Raw genomic sequence first — 9243 nt, 5'->3', positions numbered from 1 at the left:
GCTGAAAAAATTGGTCAGCCACATGCAGAAAAATGAAACTTAACCATTCTCTAACACCATACACAAAGATAAACTCAAAATGGATGAAAGACCTCAATGTGAGACAGGAATCCATCAAAATCATTGAGGAGAACATAGGCAGTAACCTCTTTGACATTGGCCACAGCAACTTCTTTCAAGACACGTCTCCAAAGGCAAGGGAAACAAAAGTGAAAATGAACTTTTGGGACTTCAACAAGATAAAAAGCTTCTGCACAGCAAAGGAAACAGTCAACAAAACAAAGAGGCAGCCCACAGAATGGGAGAAGATATTTGCAAATGACACTACAGATAAAGGGCTGGTATCCAAGATCTATCAAGAACTTCTCAAATTCAGCACCTAAAAAACAAATAACCAAGTCAAAAAATGGACAGAAGACATGAACAGACACTTCTCAGAAGAAGACATACAAATGGCTAGCAGACACATGGAAAATGTTCAACATCATTAGCCATCAGGGAAATTCAAATCAAAATGACACTGAGATACCACCTTACACCAATTAGAATGGCAAAAATTGACAAGGCAAGAAACAACAAATGTTGGAGAGGTTGTGGAGAAAGGGGAACCCTCTTACACTATTGGTGGGGATGCAAGTTGGTACAGCCACTTTGGAAAACAGTGTGGAGGCGCCCCAAAAATAAAAATAGAGCTACCCTATGACCCAGCAATTGCACTCCTGGGTGTTTACCCCAAAGACACAGATGTAGTGAAAAGAAGGGCCATATGCACCCCAATGTTCATAGCAGCAATGTCCGCAATAGCCAAACTGTGGATAGAGCCGAGATGCCCTTCAAGGGATGAATGGGTAAAGAAGATGTGGTCCATATATACAATGGAATATTACTCAGCCATCAGAAAGGATTAATACCCAACTTTTATATCAACATGCATGGGACTGGAGGAGATTATGCTAAGTGAAATGAGTCAAGCAGAGAAAGTCAATTATCATATGGTTTCACTTATTTGTGGAACATAAGGAATGGGAAAAATGAAAGGGGGAGGAATCGGAGGGAGAGATGAACCATCAGAGGCTATGGACTCTGAGAAACAAACTGAGGGTTTTAGAGGGGAGGGGGTGGGGGGATAGGTTAGCCTGGTGATGGGTATTAGGGAGGGCATATACTGCATGGAGCACTGGGTGTTATACAAAAACGATGAATCCTGGATCACTACATCAAAAACTAATGATGTACTGTATGGTGACTAACATAACATAATAAAATTAAATTTAAAAAAATAACTGGACTATATAACCCCCACCAAAATTATAAATGAATATTTAGAATTCACAAACAGGGAAGTAATGATATGAAAAGACTGATGCTTTTGCTACCTTAGTTAAAGATGCAGGGGCCTAATATTAAAACTAGCAATGCAGCAAAGTTTGGTAGAAAAAACATGGGACTGATTGGGAAAAGACCTGTGTTGGAATCCCAAATATATTATTTGGTTGCAAGGGTCAATAATCTGACTCAAAGTATATTCATATTTAAATCTATAGTTATATTTGTATTAAGCTAGATTAAGCTAGTTTGAGCTGGTTTATTGTCCCTGCAATTTCTCTGAGCCTTAGTTTCTTCTTTTATGAAGTAAAGATAACAATGACAATGATGTCTACAGTGAGGAAAATAAATAATGTAAGCATACAGGAGTACAATACAACTTTAAGAAAGTGCATAATTCAGCTACAGTGCTTGATTTCAAATTCTCTAGAAAAAGCAGCATCATATTTTCCATTGTTTCCTCTTGGAAGAGTCCTATTCATGTCATTTGGCTCCTTCCTCCACAACTCTTTGTTAAAATATGTAACTTAAGACAACATGGACCTCTTTATGACCTGGAAACTATTAAGTCTTAGATTTATCCAGATGTTTATATGCACCTCATTGGTTTACAGAAATAGAAAGCTTTTGCCTGATTTCTAAGGGCCTCCAAAATCAAAATATTTTATGTACTCTTATTGTTTACTCTTACTAAATCTTTATCCTAGTCTTTGTTCCTTCTTTTTTTAAAATATTTTATTTATTTCTTTGAGAGAGACAGAGATAATGAGAGAGAGCAGGAGCGGGGAGGAGAGGGAGAAGCAGGCTCCCCACTGAGCAGAGAGCCCGACAGAGGATGAGGGGCTTGATCCCAGGACTCTGAGATCATGATTTGAGCTGAAGGCAGACACAACCGACTGAGCCACCCAGGTGCCCCACCTTTGTTGCTTTACATAGATCATGTCCCAACTGGATTGGAATATATGTTAAATGAAATTCTCTTGGTCTACACTATCTCATCCTTTCCCTGCTCCCAAGCCAGACTCTATTCCCCTATAAAGTCTACATTTACCACGAAAAATTTCCTGATTTTCTAAAACTCAATTTTAAATTGATAATTTAAATAACACAGTCATATTATTTTTAGCATTTACAACAGTCATATTCTCAAATTGATTGTGTTACACAATTGATTACACTATTCACTATTCCATGTGTATTTGTATTACATCTTCCTTGGGAAGAAAACATGTTCATCATGGGTGTTATATGCAAGAAATGAATCGTTGAACACTACAACAAAAACTTATGATGTACTATATGCTGGCTAACTGAAAATAATTTTAAAAAATAAGAAAGACTTGTTAATGACATGGAAAAATGCTTATTTGGTGTTGAATGAAAAAAAGCAGGACAAAAATTGTATATACAGTGTGATCTCTACCACATAAAAATGGAAGAAAGTAGAATTGAAGCAAATATGCTAAAATAATAACAGTGTTTTCCTCTGGGTGGTAGTTATAGGTGACTAATGTTTTCTGCCTTAAACTTGCCTATTTTAATTTTTTTATGGGTATGTACTTTTATACTCAGGAAAAATGCTTAATGAAACATACATTTTAATTATTTATCCAAATTTTACCCATGATGAAGATGGGTTCAAAAAGATACTTTTGTGTTTCCTCTAATAGTTAAATCATAGACATGTTTGAACAGTTCCCTGGCTTTCTCTCAAATCACATTTCTATTGAGAATCACATTTCCTATGCATTTCCTCAAACCTCAAATTAACCACCTATATTGGTTAAGATGGTTTTGATTTCTGGTAAGAAATAAACTTGGATAAAAGTGTCTTGACAAAATAGGGCATTGACTGGCTTGGAGAAAAAAAAAACTATGACCAACTTTAGACAGAGTTTGATCCAGAAATCCAAGATATTATCAGGGTTCCACCTCCGTAGTCATATAAGTCCCTCTTTCTAGTTTCCTCTGCCTTCAGACTTTGTCCTCAGGCTATCTCTCCTCATGGTGTCAACAATGCCACAGTAATCCAAAACCATGCATTCTCAGGGTACTAAACCCAGTGGAAAAAAGAAAGTCTTCATTCCAGCATTCTCAGCAAAACTTCTGAGGTTCATTATGATTGGACTCGATCATATCATGTGCCTACCCATGATCCATTTATTAGGTAAATGCCATACACTGATTAGCTTAAGCCAATCTTAGGCCCACTTGAAGTTGGATGTAGAATCAATCTCATGTAAATCACTTGGCTGAGAACATGGGAGGGTTAGGAACAGGGCAATTCCTAAAGGAAATTTAGAGAACTGTTATATGAAAGAGGAGAGAGTCAATGGTGGTTAACAAACCCAGGAGAGCAAAACTAAGCTGTCCTTTTAGCACTCAACAATTTTTTTTTCTCTCTCGATGAACTTTTTTTTTTTTTTTGCACTTGTTGCAGGACTGGCTGAAGCAATTTCAGGAGTGAAATTTTCTTAGTTCCACATAAGAACTAAGAGCATAGGGTGTATTCACATCATAGACTGAGCTACCATGGAATCTGATGCTTTATTATTCAGTATATCAATAAACTCTTTTGTCCAACTAAGAACCATCACTTTCTTACTTTGTTCCTATATCTCTAGTAATAGATGAAAAAAAGTTTGTTTTTTTTTTCATTTAAACCAATGTTATTTTTCTATGAAAGCTAATTAACACTTGTGACTATGTCATTCATTAGTTAAGGACTCCCCCACATATACTTGCCTTATATATATATATACATATATAGTACATGCAATTTAAAGTTTTGTCTTAGTAGATTTAAAAAAGTGACTAAAAGAAACTTTTTGGATGACTCATGAATTATATCCAAAACTGGGAACATTTGAATCATCTACAGTATATTAGATTAAACCATATGAAAATGCCAATATTTGACTATTTTTGACCTACAACAAAGGCAATTTCATATGACATATAAAACACACACATATGCACACACATATACACATTCTTTTTGGTAGGAGTATAGCAAAATAGTTTGGAAAACTATAAATGCCAATTTGATCAATTGATCACTTCATATTTTACATTATGATTGATGGGAAAGGCAGGAAAAATATACATTCTTGGATATACAGAGGAAATGATACTGTTCAATCCTTTTTATAAAAAGGCACTTGATAACCAAACTTTACTGTTTTTCTACTTGGTCTTATCTTCCTCTAAATTCAAATCTGCCAAAGCACTCTTGTATCTTCTTTAAATACACTCACTGAGTGACCGTAAATAACCTCTACTAACACCTTCAATTTCCTTCCCTGTCAAAGCAGATAGGCAGACAGCCTCTGATGACTGGATGGCTCTATGACCCCAATAACAGGATGACAAATCTAGTTTTCTGAGAATGGGAAAGCTGACAGAAAGGAATCATTCACATCTGTCCATTGGAAACAACAGAAACTACCAACACATATCCAAAAGTGTTTAGCTACTAGTGATCTAAACAAAATCTGACCTGAATGAGAAAGACATATCCCACCAAGTATTTTTAAAAATATTTTGTCTGAAAAAAAAAATTCCAGTAAAAATCCTTATTGTCTCTTCATTTCGTGTCCCTTTCCCTTTCCCCTGATCTAGTTTATCCCAGCCCAGAGTTCTCTTATTGTGTCTGCCCTTAAAATTGATGCAGCCTCAGTAGAAATAAATAGGGATAAGAGAATTTTCTTGCAAAATTGTATCACAAGTGCAACAATCAAGTGACCTGGGTAAAACCTAGTGTTTTCCTTTCATTTTCAAAATCTCAAGCAGCCCCACACTTTAGTTAGCTGCCTTCTTTTAACAACAGTCCAAAAGAAGACCCTCTCCAAATTGTTATACTTATGAGGCTTCCTTTTAGAGTAGCTGTGAGTTCAGAGGAGTATCTCACCAACCAGGACATATCATCTTGGAAAAATTTACTGACCACATGGTGCCTGCTAGCATTGTAGGAGTAAGCAATGGAGAATTTTACATCCTATTCAAAGAGTAAATGTTCACAGATGTTTATGTGAGCTGTTCCCCTTTTCCACACTGGAAATCTTTCAGTGGTCCTTTTCTAGCTCCTCATCCTCTCTGCCATTACTCAATCTACATAGCATATTCAGCAGCCTGTACATTATCAAGAGAGATGAAAGAAGACACCATGTATACAACATTCACTCAATTTCAGTGACATTTGAACCAAAGCAGAGCAGGCTGATATTCTGATTTAGCCACATGATATATTCACAAGGAGGGCTGATTACTGTTCTCCTTTGCATTCTTGGGGTAAAAAGACTGAAAATCTATGACTAAAATGATGTCTAATTTTGGTTAAGGGTTGTTTGAAAATTATTTGTTCTATTAGATACTAAACTCTTTAAGAAACTCTTTATTATCCAAATTAAATTTTTACAGCTCCAAGTATTTAGGCAATTTAGGTAAATTTAAAAAGTTGACCAATGCAAACACCATTACATGATTTTCAGCATCTGTAATATCCAGGTAAAGATGTAAATATATGAAGGAGGTTTGAAAAAGGGATTATATTCTACTTTACCAAAACTAACAGGGAAACTTTTAATTGCAAAGACAGTAAATATTCCAGTTGAAATGGCAGACTAAAACTTGATCTCATAATCTCTCTTCTAAATAAACAAATAAATGAGCAAAAGAAATTCCACAGCAGCATCCAGATAAAATAATAAAACCATATGTTATAAACTTTGAAAAGTAGTAGCCAAAGAATGAAAGAAAGCATTATATGGTGTGGTTCTGTGGAGCTCCTATAAATTCCATTCTGAAGAAAGGCAGTAGATCAACAAGACGCAGAGTATTTTCATGAATAAGCCCCAAATCTGGAGAAAAGCAGGTTAATAAATCCAAGAGAAAAGTCAAGGTAGAATCTTTAAGAGTAGAAGTTCTTACCTACCATCAAGATTCACCACAGGCAAAGAAAACCCTGACATTATCAGGGTTTCATGAAATGCTGTATGATTGCTCTAAAAAGATGGAACAAACAATCCTAAAATTTGTATGGAACTAGAAAAGACCCCAAATCACCAGGGGAATGTTGAAAAAGAAAACCAAAGCTGGGGGCATCACAATGCCTGACTTCAAGCTATATTACAAAGCTATAGTCATCAAGACAGCTTGGTACTGGCACAAAAACAGACACATAGATCAATGGAACAGAATAGAGTCTCCAGAAATGGACCTTCAACTCTATGGTCAACTAATCTTCGACAAAGCAGGAAAGAATATGCAATGGAAAAAAGGCAGTCTCTTCAATAAATGGTGCTGGGAAAATTGAACAGCCACATGCAGAAGAATGAAACTGGACCATTCTCTTACACTATACACAAAGATAAACTCAAAATGGATGAAAGACCTCAATGTGAGACAGGGATCCATCAAAATCCTAGAGGAAAACACAGGCAGTAACTTCTTTGATCTTGGCCACAGCAACTTCTTCCAAGACATGTCTCTAAAGGCAAAGGAAGCAAGGGCAAAAATGAACTTTTGGGATTTCAAGGTAAGAAGCTTCTGCACAGCAAAGGAAACAGTCAACAAAACTAAAAGGCAACCTATGGAATGGGAGAAGATGTTTGCAAATGACATTTCAGATAAAGAGTTGATATCCAAGCTCTATAAAGAACCTCTCAAACCCAACACCCATAAAAATATAAGTGTTCCACATCATTTGCCATCAGGGAAGTGCAAATCAAAACCACAATGAGATACCACCTTACACCAGTTAGAATGGCTAAAATTAACAAGACAGGAACAACAAATGTTTGTGAGGATGTGGAGAAGGGAACCATCTTACAATGTTGGTGGGAATACAAAATGGTACAGCCACTTTGGAAAACAATGTGGAGGTTCCTCAAGATGTTAAAAATAGAGCTACCCTACGACCCAGCAATTGCACTACTAGGTATTTACCCCAAAGATACAGATAGTGAAAAGAAGGGGCACATGCACACCAATGTTCATAGCAGCAATGTCCACAATAACCAAACTGTGGAAGGAGCTGAGATGCCCTTCAACAGATGAATGGATAAAGAAGTTGTGGTTCATATATACAATGGAATATTACTCAGCCATCAGAAAGGATGAATACCCACAATTTGCATCAACATGGATGGACCTGGAGGGGATTATGCTAAGTGAAATAAGTCAAGCAGAGAAAGACAATTATCATATGGTTTCACTCATATGTGGAATATAAGGAATAGTACAGAGGACCATAGGGGAAGGGAGGGAAAACTGAATGAGAAGAAATCAGAGGAGACAAACCATGAGAGACTCTGGACTTGGGAAACAAATTGAGAGTTGCAGAAGGGAGGTGGGTTGGGGGGAATGGGGTAATTGGGTGATGGGCATTAAGGAGGGCACATGATCTGATGAGCACTGGGTGTTATATGCAACTAATGAATCATTGAACACTACATCAAAAACTAATGATGTACAATATGTTGGCTAATTGAACTTAATAAAAAAATAAATTAAATTAAATTAAAAGTTCAAGCAGATCCTAATAGAGGAATATGATATATTCTCCCAAATTGGTGGACTGAATCCAGCTATAGGACCTATTATACAATCTTTTAAGAAACAGTGGAATCCTTACAATATATGCTAAAAAAAAAAAAAAAAAAGAGAGAGAGAGAGAAGAAGATAGCAGGAGGGGAAGAATGAAGGGGGGGAATCAGAGGGGGAGACGAACCATGAGAGATGATGGACTCTGAAAAACAAACTGAGGGTTCTAGAGGGGAGGGGTTGGGAGGATGGGTTAGCCTGGTGATGGGTATTAAAGAGGGCATGCTCTGCATGGAGCACTGGGTGTTATACACAAACAATGAATCATGGAACACTACATCAAAAACTAATGATGTAATGTATGGTGATTAACATAACAATGAAAAATTAAAAAAAAAAGAAACAGTGGAATCCAGACCATCCACACAGCTATAGCCATGAACAGTAGACATCTTCCCCTTCTCCCTCCTTCAATTTTCTATGCTCCATTTCTCAAAATATACTTGGGAATTAATGACAGTTTTCAAAAACAATAGGAAGGAAATAAAAGAAATTTAGTCTACCCTATATAAGAATAAATAAAAGATCTGGACAGAGTTTATACATGGTAAGCATGACCAATAGGTGATATGATAAGGAACTACTTGGCAACTATGAAGCCTTTTAAAAATAATGGATGAAAACAATACGACAAGTGTAGCAGATAGTGTTGGTGCTCTTCACAGATCCCTCAATCCTTTCTTACAAGTTGTGTGTGTGTGTGTGTGTGTGTGTGTTCTTTGCTTTGTTGTGAATTTGTTTCTAACAACCAGCATCTATGGCTCTTTTTCAGAGGTCTGCCCTTGGGCTACTAGAGTCCACTTTGCCTACCGTCCAGCAGAAATGGAAGCACCCAAAAATGTGTTGCTCTTCCTCCCACTATCCCAAACAATTTGGGATTCAATCAATGCCTGATAGGTGAAAAGAATATGAAAGCTTTTTTCTTTAATTTGGTTTGAGGAAACTCTGAGCTGTAACATACATTCTAGAATCTCCCTGTATGAACAGGCTAAATCTATTCTCTACAGGGCTTTGCTTAAAATACATCTTTGCATGGTTTCCCTCCTTCCTTCCTCTTGCTTCTTCTGGGATTTCCCCTGGCAGTACTTTTTTCTTTAATAAATTACTTACCCTGGAATCCTCACTCTCAAGGGCTGCTTCTAGAGAACCCATCTTAAGAAATGGAAAGAGGCAGGCTTCTGGGTGGCTCAGTTGGTTAAGCGTCTGCCTTTGGTTCAGGTCATGATCTCAGGGTCCCAGGATGGAGCCCCTCATCAGGCTCCCAGCTGAGCAGGGAGCCCACTTCTCCCTCTCCCTCTGCCTGCAGCTCCCCAT

Source organism: Leptonychotes weddellii, chromosome X (assembly GCF_054177405.1).
Source record: "Leptonychotes weddellii isolate Sample4059 chromosome X, ASM5417740v2, whole genome shotgun sequence".
NCBI classification, from domain to species: Eukaryota; Metazoa; Chordata; class Mammalia; order Carnivora; family Phocidae; genus Leptonychotes; species Leptonychotes weddellii.
The sequence above is the reverse complement of the archived record's forward strand: the minus strand, read 5'-3'. Positions refer to the sequence as shown.